The 11,665-nt window shown below is 33.1% G+C and overlaps 2 long non-coding RNA genes across 2 annotated transcripts; both read right to left on the bottom strand.

Annotated features, from left to right (window-relative positions):
- Window positions 1-8,562: 8,562 nt before the first annotated feature.
- On the bottom strand, window positions 8,563-9,064 carry LOC142240289 (uncharacterized). Its single transcript, XR_012723220.1, has 2 exons — window positions 8,833-9,064; window positions 8,563-8,776 (listed from the first exon to the last, which is right to left on the bottom strand). It is a non-coding gene; the product is annotated as an uncharacterized LOC142240289 (long non-coding RNA).
- A 2,099-nt stretch (window positions 9,065-11,163) lies between these two features.
- On the bottom strand, window positions 11,164-11,665 carry LOC142240482 (uncharacterized). Its single transcript, XR_012723290.1, has 2 exons — window positions 11,434-11,665; window positions 11,164-11,377 (listed from the first exon to the last, which is right to left on the bottom strand). It is a non-coding gene; the product is annotated as an uncharacterized LOC142240482 (long non-coding RNA).

Below are 11,665 nucleotides of genomic sequence, written 5' to 3'. Positions count from 1 at the left end.
GTTGAGAAAATCGTGTTCTCAACAAAAATCAGACATTACCCTCAACAGTGAAATTCAACACATTAGCAATAATAGGGCTGTTTTCTTTTTGCACTGATAGCAACTTTTATATGGCAATCGTTGCACTGCCCAGTAAACACAAACATTTGAAAAATGCTAAATTTCAACAATTTTTCCAACATTTTTTCAAAGGATTAGGGTAATATTCAAGTTGAGAAATTGTTGAGAAAATCGCGTTCTCAACAAAAAACAGACATTACCCTCAACAGTGAAATTCAACACATTAGCAATAATATCTCAAGTGTTGTCCTCAAATTGAAATGCATCGCTACTCAATAATTTGTCAAACAATTTTCGATGCGAGTCAAATCCAAAATTAACATCGTTGCAAATACTTTTCAACCTAAATATGTATCAATGATATCCCCATTTCAAATTGAAAGTCAAAGCCAAAATTCTATGAATTTTGTATAATTTATTCATTTTTATCAAAATAAAATATATAATAATACACTACACTACATAATACACTACAATACCAATTGATAAATAATAATCTTATTAAACATATCAACAAATAAGAACAAAAAAAAAAACAAACAACAAAACTCTAAATATCTTAAACATTATTAGTAAACACTTTTGCATTGATAATTCGATTTCCTTCCTTTTGGTGTCATAAAACAGCATTAAAATTTATTAACATGCGGGCAATTTGAAATTAGGAACGTACTGGACCGCGTGTTAAAATTGATTTCCAGCAGAAGGAATTCACAAAATATCCACTTTAAACTGATAATAGCATATGAATTAAACTGACGATGTGATGCACATTTTCATCCAGAAGTTGTTGATTTCAACAATTTATTGTTTTTAACAATTTTAATTTGTTGCACTTGTTATGTTTCTGGAAACTTTTTCTTGTTGATAAGCCACTCATTTTTCATTGGTCAGCTTATTAATGTTTGCAAGAATGTAGCATCCAAAGATTTTAGTTTTCTGCAAAGAGATTTAAATTTAGTGACTTCTCTAAAGTGATGATTTAATTTTTCATATTGACGTACCAATTATTATAAACTATTTGAAGCAGTTCCAGTTAATTGTCCACCATTTTTTCATCGGTCAGCTTTTTAATGTTTTCAAAAACGTAGAATCCATAATTTTAGTTTTCTGCAAAGAGATATACATTTAGTAACTTCCTTAAAGTTTTATTTCATTTATTATTTTCACTTACCTATTTTTATACCCTCCATCATAGGATGGGGGTATATTAACTTTGTCATTCCGTTTGTAACACATCGAAATATTGCTCTAAGACCCCATAAAGTATATATATTCTGGGTCGTGGTGAAATTCTGAGTCGATCTAAGCATGTCCGTCCGTCCGTCCGTCTGTTGAAATCACGCTAACTTCCGAACGAAACAAGCTATCGACTTGAAACTTGGCACAAGTAGTTGTTATCGATGTAGGTCGGATGGTATTGAAAATGGGCCATATCGGTCCACTTTTACGTATAGCCCCCATATAAAGGGGCCCTCAGATTTGGCTTGTGGAGCCTCTAACAGAAGCATATTTCATCCGATCTGGCTGAAATTTGGTATGTGGTGTTGGTATAGGGTCTCTAACAACCATGCAAAAACTGGTCCACATCGGTCCATAATTATATACAGCCCCCATATAAACCGATCCCCCGATTTGGCTTGCGGAGCCTAAAAGAGAAGCAAATTTCATCCGATCCGGCTGAAATTTGGTACATGGTGTTGGTATATGGTCTCTAACAACCATGCAAAAATTGGTTTACATCGGCCCATAATTATATATAGCCCCCATATAAACCGATCCCCAGATTTGGCTTGCGGAGCCTCACAGAGAAGAAAATTTCATCCGATCCGGCTGAAATTTGGTACATGATGATGGTATATGGTCTCTAACAACCATGCAAAAATTGGTCCATATCGGTCCTTAATTATATATAGCCCCCATATAAACCGATCCCCAGATTTGGCTTGTGGAATCTCTAAGCGAAGCATATTTCATCCGATCCGGCTGAAATTTGGTATATGGTGTTGGTATATGGTCTCTAACAATCATGCAAAAATTGGTCCACATCGGTCCATAATTATATATAGCCCCCATATAAACCGATCCCCAGATTTGACTTGCGGAGCCTCAAAGAGAAGCAAATTTCATCCGATCCGGCTGAAATTTGGTGCATGATGTTGGTATATGGTCTTTAACAACCACGCAAAAATTGGTCCATATCGGTCCTTAATTATATATAGCCCCCATATAAACCGATCCCCAGATTTGGCTTGTGGAGCCTCTAAGAGAAGCATATTTCATCCGATCCGGCTGAAATTTGGTACATGGTGTTGGTATATGGTCTCTAACAATCATGCAAAAATTGGTCTACATCGGTCCATAATTATATATAGCCCCCATATAAACCGATCCCCAGATTTGGCTTGCGGAGCCTCAAAGAGAAGCAAATTTCATCCGATCCGGCTGTAATTTGGTACATGATGTTGGTATATGGTCTCTAACAACCATGCAAAAATTGGTCCACATCGGTCCATAATTATATATAGACCCCATATAAACCGATCTCCAGATTTGGCTTGCGAAGCCTCGAAGAGAAGCAAATTGCATCCGATCCGGCTGAAATTTGGTACATGATGTTGGTATATGGTCTCTAACAACCGTGCAAAAATTGATCCACATCGGTCCATAATTATATATAGCGCCCATATAAACCGATCCCCAGATTTGGGTTGCGGAGCCACAAAGAGAAACAAATTTCATCCGATCCGCCTGACATTTGGTACTTGATATTGGTATATGGTCTCTAACAACCGTGCAAAAATTGGTCCACATCGGTTCATAATTATATGTAGCCCCCATATAAACCGATCCCCAGATTTGGCTTGCGGAGCCTAAAAGAGAAGCAAATTTCATCCGATCCGGCTGAAGTTTGGTACATGGTGTTGGTATATGGTCTCTAAGAACCATGCAAAAATTGGTCCATATCGGTCCTTAATTATATATAGCCCCCATATAAACCGATCCCCAGATTTGGCTTGTGGAGCCTCTAAGAGAAGCATATTTCATCCGATCCGGCTGAAATTTGGTATATGGTGTTGGTATATGGTCTCTAACAATCATTCAAAAATTGGTCCACATCGGTCCATAATTATATATAGCCCCCATATAAACCGATCCCCAGATTTGACTTGCGGAGCCTCAAAGAGAAGCAAATTTCATCCGATCCGGCTGAAATTTGGTACATGATGTTGGTATATGGTCTTTAACAACCACGCAAAAATTGGTCCATATCGGTCCTTAATTATATATAGCCCCCATATAAACCGATCCCCAGATTTGGCTTGTGGAGCATCTAAGAGAAGCATATTTCATCCGATCCGGCTGAAATTTGGTACATGGTGTTGGTATATGGTCTCTAACAATCATGCAAAAATTGGTCTACATCGGTCCATAATTATATATAGCCCCCATATAAACCGATCCCCATATTTGGCTTGCGGAGCCTCAAAGAGAAGCAAATTTCATCCGATCCGGCTGAAATTTGGTACATGATGTTGGTATATGGTCTCTAACAACCATGCAAAAATTGGTCCACATCGGTCCATAATTATATAAAGACCCCATATAAACCGATCTCCAGATTTGGCTTGCGAAGCCACAAAGGGAAGAAAATTTCATCCGATCCGCCTGAAATTTGGTACTTGATATTGGTATATGGTCTCTAACAACCGTGCAAAAATTGGTCCACATCGGTTCATAATTATATGTAGCCCCCATATAAACCGATCCCCAGATTTGGTTGCGAAGTCTCCAAGAGAAGCAAATTTCATCCAATCCGGTTGTAATTTGGAACATGGTGTTAGTATATGATCTTTAACAACCGTGCCAGAATTGGTTCATATCGGTCCATAATTATATATAGCCCCCATATAAAACGTTCTCCACATTTGACCTCCGAAGCCTCTTGGAGGAGCAAAATTCATCCGATCCGGTTCAAATTAGGAACGTGGTGTTAGTATATGGTCGTTAACAACCATACCAAAATTGGTCCAATCACACAAAAATTGGTCCATATCGGTTCATAATCATGGTTGCCACTAGAGCCAAAAATAATCTACCAAAATTTTATTTCTATAGAAAATTTTGTCAAAACTTTATTTCTAGAGAAAATTTTGTTCAAATTTTATTCGGTTCAAAATAAAATTTTCATCATTGTCAAAATTTTATTTCTATAGAAAATTTTGTCAAAATTTTATTTCTATAGAAAATTTTGTTCAAATTTTATTCGGTTCATAATCATGGTTGCCACTCGAGCCAAAAATAATCTACCAAGATTTTATTTCTATAGAAAATTTTGTCAAAAGTTTATTTCTATAGAAATTTTGTTAAAATTTTATTTCTGTAGAAATTTTTGTCAAAATTTTATTTCTGTAGAAATTTTTGTCAAAGTTTTTATTTCTATAGAAAATTTTGTCAAAATTTTTATTTCTATAAAAAATTTTGTTAAAATTTTATTTCTGTAGAAAATTTTGTCAAAATGTTATGTCTACTTTGTCAAACGGAATTATATACGTATTGGATCGATCTTTTTTGATTTAATATATACCACGTATGGACTTACATACAATTTAGAAGATGGTGTTAGGAGGTTTTAAGATACCTTGCCATCGGCAAGCGTTACCGCAACTTAAGTAATTCGATTGTGGATGGCAGTCTTTAGAAGAAGTTTCTACGCAATCCATGATGGAGGGTACATAAGCTTCGGCCTGGCCGAACTTACGGCCGTATATACTTGTTATAAACTATTTTATTTGTCTAAAATTTTCTATTTTTTTATTTCTTGCAATTGACCACGAACTTCGTTGCACAAATAAGTATTGAAAACCACATGGTTTTTTCGTTGCATTTTAGGGTAGTGTTTTGTCAAAGTTTTCTCATATTATTTTCAACACCTTTTCAAAGATTTCGTCAACATTTTGGCAAATTGGAAGTAATTCGCAAACAATTTGAAGATGTATTGAAGATGAGCTATTTCAAGTCAAGTTGAATTTATGTTGAAAATTATATATACCCTCAAACTGAAAAGTTGTTGCATTTGAAAAACGCTCATCCTGTGTTTATTGGGTGCCCAATAAACACAGGATGAGCGTTTTTCAAATGCAACAACTTTTCAGTTTGAGTGTAAATATAATTTTCAACATAAATTCAATTTGACTTGAAATAGCTCATCTTCAAATTGTTTGCGAATTACTTCCAATTTGCCAAAATATTGACGAAATCTTTGAAAAGGTGTTGAAGATAATATGAGAAAACTTCGACAAAACACTACCCTAAAATGCAACGAAAAACCCATGTGGTTTTCAATACTTATTTGTGCAACGAAGTTCGTGGTCAATTACAAGAAATTAAAAAAATGGAAAATTTTAGACAAATAACCAAATAGTTTATAAATATAGGTAAGTGAAAATAAAAAATGAAATAAAACTTTAAGGAAGTCACTAAATGTATATCTCTTTGCAGAAAACTAAAATTATGGATTCTACGTTCTTGAAAACATTAAAAAGCTGACCGATGAAAAAATGGTGGACAATTAACTGGAACTGCTTCAAATAGTTTATAATAATTGGTACGTCAATATAAAAAATTAAAGCAACACTTTAGAGAAGTCACTAAATTTAAATCTCTTTGCAGAAAACTAAAATCTTTGGATGCTACATTCGTGCAAACATTAAGAAGCTGACCAATGAAACATGAGTGGCTTATCGACAAGAAAAAGTTTCCAGAAACATTACAAGTGCAACCAATTAAAATTGTTAAAAACAACAAATTGTTGAAATCATCAACTTCTGGATGAAAATGTGCATCACATCGTCAGTTTAATTCATATGCTATTATCAGTTTAAGGCCGGTATGCACCTCTAGCGAAAAATTTCATTCCCATAAGAAATGCATTGCTATTTATGCTAACGAAATTTTCGGTAGCGTTCAATTTCGTAAGCTGGTACGCACCTCTAATGAAAATAACAGGGTTGTCAAAAGCATATTTTGGTAGCAAACATTTAATTTATTACAATCATTGTGTGCGTAAAAGTTTTAAAAGGTCTGTAAATAATAAACAATTTATTTGAGGAATATTTGGAACATATATTAACAATTTTTAAAAGCGATTAGCTGGTTTAAAATTTGTGTACACAGCCCTGTTTTTTTGTTGTAGACTTAAATAAATTTTTGCTACCGAAAATTTCGCTAGAGGTGCATACCGGCCTTAACACTTGAGATATTATTGCTAATGTGTTGAATTTCACTGTTGAGGGTAATGTCTGTTTTTTGTTGAGAACGCGATTTTCTCAACATTTTCTCAACTGTAGTGGGATTCTGTATTCAATTTTAATGATGAATCGCATCGTTAAGATGGGATAACAAGAAAAATAACATCCAAGGTATTCGGTAGACGTTTTAAACTACATTTACAATCGTTTAAAATCAGCTGTGTTGTTTTCTGTGCAGATAACAATAAATACTTCATTAAGTAAACAACGAAGATTTTTTGGTTGTTTATTTTCTCTAATGAATTCACGTTATCAGCAGAAAATTTCATTCATGCAAAATAGGGTCTTTAATTATGTACGCTACTTTTAATAGGAAAAAATTGATCCCTTCTCTATTACAAAAAGAGTTTTCTGCAATATTTTAAAAATCTGAAGGTTCTAAGCCGTTCTAAGAATTTCATCGGGCGGAACTGCCTTAAATGGTCTTAATTTAAAGGGAATTTCATATAAGTTGAGAATATCACCCATTTTCTCTTCCGGATTTGTGTATTTCTTTTAAATTTCCATACAATTTCCAATTTTGCAAACTTTTTTTGTCATTCCACCGTTTTTCGTAGCAGGGTTGCCAAGCGCAGCGCAGCTTAAACAACAGTTGCTACATATTAGTTACAGAATGACACGATCGTTAGTGCAAACACGTTTTTTCGTAGACAACGTAAACGATGCGATTATCGTGAAGAAATACAGAATCCCACTACAGAACAACTATCAATGCAAGTCGCCCCAGAGTCACCATTATATGCGATTTTTTAGTTGTCAAAATATGAGTTGGCAACTAAAGTAATACTCGGAAAGAAACACATCTCAAGTGAATGTCACATACAGAGAAGAAGAAGAAACGAACATGGAAAAATGGTAAAAAGTAAATAAACAAATACTAATTTTTGAGTTAAGGTGAGTATTAAGTTCGAGTTTAGCCGCTAAATTCGTCGTTTTTCACGATTACTTTCCACTAATAATCCATTTTAAGGAATACAAACTTTGTGAAAATTTGCTTTGGGCTATTGTATGTATAATTTTATGCCTTTTTTGCTGATTTAGTTTTCACTTTAGCAATTAAACTCGAACTTAGTACTCACTTTTACTCTCGTGGAGTTTGTAGTATTCGAATGCCTGAATCAGTAATGTTCACTTGCAGGCTACGAACTCCGCCCCCCTTTTTAAACCCTGTCCACACTGTGGACCAGTTAGTGCATATGTTTGCAACACCCAGAAGGAGACGAAACATGTAGTTATTATTGATGTAGGACGGATGGTATTGAAAATTGACTATATCGGACCACTTTTACTTATACCCTCCATATAAACGGACCACCAGAGCCTCTGGGAGGAACAAAAGTTATCCGATTCGGTTGAAATTTGGTACGTGGTGTAAGTATAAGGTCTCTAACAAACATGCCCAAATTGGTCGATATCGGTCCATAATTATATATAGCCCTCATATAAACCGATCCCAAGATTTGACCTCAGGAGCCTCTTGAAAGAGTAAAATTCATCCGATCCGGTTGAAATTTGGTACGTGGGTTAGTATGTTGTGTCTAACAGCCATGCAAAAATTGGTCCACATCGGTCTTTAGTTAAATATAGGCAATGGCCAATCACACAACATTTGGTCCATATCGCCAAAAATAATCTACGAAATCTGTATTTCTATAGAAATTTTTTTAATTTTTTATTTCTTAGAAAATTTTATCAAACCAAAACTAACTTGTTGAATGCGCCATTTTTGGTGGGTTAGAAACTTGGATGCCTACATAACACTACCGCCAACATCACACCAAAGGATAATTACAAACAACTAAATACACGTTCGCATGTTTTGGGCAGGTGAGAAATCATACGTTGAGCCTCAAAAAATGGATAATATAGAAAAGAGGATTACATACACGCAGACATTTCGTGTATTTGCACGCCATGACTATAACAAAGCCAATACCCTGCCAACATTTTTGGAATTTGACGACACTTCTGAGAATCTCCACCACGTCGAAAACAATCGTATACGATATCAAAAACTCGTCGGAAAAGCGCCGTCACTATTGAGAAGTTGTACCACGCAAAAGTTACTACAAAAAGGTTTCGCATGAGTGCAATTATTAGGTGCCTTTATAGATCAATTTAGAACGACGCCAATAAGGGACCCTCCAAACAATCAGAAAAAGTGCATTTTAAGATAGTTGTAAAAGAATCATTGTGGTCGAGTAAAACACGTTTGTTTAGATATTTATTAATTTGTGTAAACATTTACAAATTCTTAAAAATATAACATTTATACCACTATCACATTACATTTTAAATAATTTTTGGCATTAATGATGATGTTGAGTTACAAGTAGCGAGTTACATGTTGCAGCGTCTATCAACTAGTGTTTTTATTTGATGGAAGCAGCATGTCTGTAAAATATCTGAAAAACAATCACTTTATTCCATTTGGAAAATCAAAAATTGTTCACCAATATACCTTTCGCAATTTTAAGCGTATAATCTATGTTTTCAGAACTTTATTTTCGTTTTTATTTAATTAAAATATAACAAGCTGGTTGCGCTTGGCGTTTCACAAAAAATAAAATCGTAGTAGGGATGGCAAAATACTTTCATGTACTTTTTGATGTACCTTTTCATGATGGTTGAAGTGACATTTACGAGTCTGTGGTAACGATGAGGATGAAATGGAACTTTGAAATGCTGGCAGGGTAATTAAAAGCTTTTACAATCTTCTTTAACAAGTAAGACGAAAGTCATTTATAATTTATCGTTTTAATAAAAAAAAATAAACAAATACGAAATAGATATTGTTTTCGTTTAATATGATATAAATGAGAAAGAGAAATATGTGGTGGTGAATTAAAGCCCTTAGAACAATTGAAGAGCTTGATATAATATCGTATGGATTTATGATTATTCTTTAATGAACTAAATGTAGCAACATTTTTATTTATATTTTATGAATTACGTCAATGTACCAAGGCCAAAGGGCTAACTTGGAACAATATCAGTATCAGTAATTATAAGTCCATATGATAGGAAGAATTTAAATGTGTAAAGAGGAGAGCAGCAAGTGCAAGGAAGAGATACATATAATAAAATTTGGTATTGTATATCTAATTAGAAACTGGCACTGGTTCAAGAAGTGCTGTGGAGGCGGAGTCTGAAGATTTTGCTGGAGCCGGAGTATCAAAAATTTTGCTCGACTCCGACTCCGGCTAAACTAATTTTTTTTAAACACTTCATATATTTGTAAGTAAACACGTTTGTACGAAAATTAGTTTCCATTGCGTTATTCATTCGAGCAATGTACGGCACGACTGTAAATGAAAATCAACTTCCAATTACGGAGATCATTTTATGTTTCCTAGAATGTTAGCAGATGGGCCGAATCGATCCATTTTAATGCCCATATAAATTTATTTGAAATATTGACAGAAACTTTTTTCAAAGTTGTTATTATAGAAAATTTTGTCAAAATTTTATTACTATAGAAATATTTTTTCCTATGGAAAATTCAGTCAAAATTTTATTTCTATAGAAAATTTAGTCAAAATTTTATTTCTGCAGAAAATTTTGTAAACATTTTATTTCTATAGAAAATTTAGTCAAAATTTTATTTCTGTAAAAATTTTATTTCTATAGAAAATTTAGTCAATATTTTGTTTCTATGTAATATTTTGCAAAATTTTATTTCTACAGAAAATTTTGCACAATTATATTTACTACACTTTTTCAAAATTTTATTTCTATTGTAATTTTGTCAAAATTTTATTTCTATAAAAAATTTGTATTCAAAATTTTATTGTGTCAAAATTTTATTTCTATAGAAAATTTTGTCAAAATTTTATTTCTATAAAAAATTTATTCAAAATTTTGATTATATAGAAAATTTTGCAAAATTTTACTTACTACACAAACATGTTTTTAAAATGTTATTTCTATAGAAAATTATGTCAAAATTCTTTTTTTATAAAAAAATTTATTCAAAATTTTGTGTCTTTAGATAATTTTGCAAAATTTTACTTCTATTGAAAAATTTTCCAAATTTTATTCTATAGGAAATTTTTGCAAAATATCACTTCTATGGAAAATTTTGCAAAATTTTGTTCAATACACAATTTTTTTTTTCAAATTTGTATTTCTATTGATATTTTTTTTATCAAAATTTTATTTCTTTTGTTTTGTTATTGTTGGTTTTGTTCTTTAAGCTTTGTTGTTGTTTTTTATTGCAGCTTAAAACCATACATTGACTAAACTGTATTTCTATAGAAATTTTTTTAATTTTTTATTTCTTAGAAAATTTTATCAAACCAAAACTAACTTGTTGAATGCGCCATTTTTGGTGGGTTAGAAACTTGGATGCCTACATAACACTACCGCCAACATCACACCAAAGGATAATTACAAACAACTAAATACACGTTCGCATGTTTTGGGCAGGTGAGAAATCATACGTTGAGCCTCAAAAAATGGATAATATAGAAAAGAGGATTACATACACGCAGACATTTCGTGTATTTGCACGCCATGACTATAACAAAGCCAATACCCTGCCAACATTTTTGGAATTTGACGACACTTCTGAGAATCTCCACCACGTCGAAAACAATCGTATACGATATCAAAAACTCGTCGGAAAAGCGCCGTCACTATTGAGAAGTTGTACCACGCAAAAGTTACTACAAAAAGGTTTCGCATGAGTGCAATTATTAGGTGCCTTTATAGATCAATTTAGAACGACGCCAATAAGGGACCCTCCAAACAATCAGAAAAAGTGCATTTTAAGATAGTTGTAAAAGAATCATTGTGGTCGAGTAAAACACGTTTGTTTAGATATTTATTAATTTGTGTAAACATTTACAAATTCTTAAAAATATAACATTTATACCACTATCACATTACATTTTAAATAATTTTTGGCATTAATGATGATGTTGAGTTACAAGTAGCGAGTTACATGTTGCAGCGTCTATCAACTAGTGTTTTTATTTGATGGAAGCAGCATGTCTGTAAAATATCTGAAAAACAATCACTTTATTCCATTTGGAAAATCAAAAATTGTTCACCAATATACCTTTCGCAATTTTAAGCGTATAATCTATGTTTTCAGAACTTTATTTTCGTTTTTATTTAATTAAAATATAACAAGCTGGTTGCGCTTGGCGTTTCACAAAAAATAAAATCGTAGTAGGGATGGCAAAATACTTTCATGTACTTTTTGATGTACCTTTTCATGATGGTTGAAGTGACATTTACGAGTCTGTGGTAACGATGAGGATGAAATGGAACTTTGAAATGCTGGCAGG

The sequence above is a fragment of the Haematobia irritans genome, chromosome 5 (genome assembly GCF_050003625.1).
Source record: "Haematobia irritans isolate KBUSLIRL chromosome 5, ASM5000362v1, whole genome shotgun sequence".
Lineage (NCBI taxonomy): Eukaryota > Metazoa > Arthropoda > Insecta > Diptera > Muscidae > Haematobia > Haematobia irritans.
The sequence above is the reverse complement of the archived record's forward strand: the minus strand, read 5'-3'. Positions and strand labels throughout refer to the sequence as shown.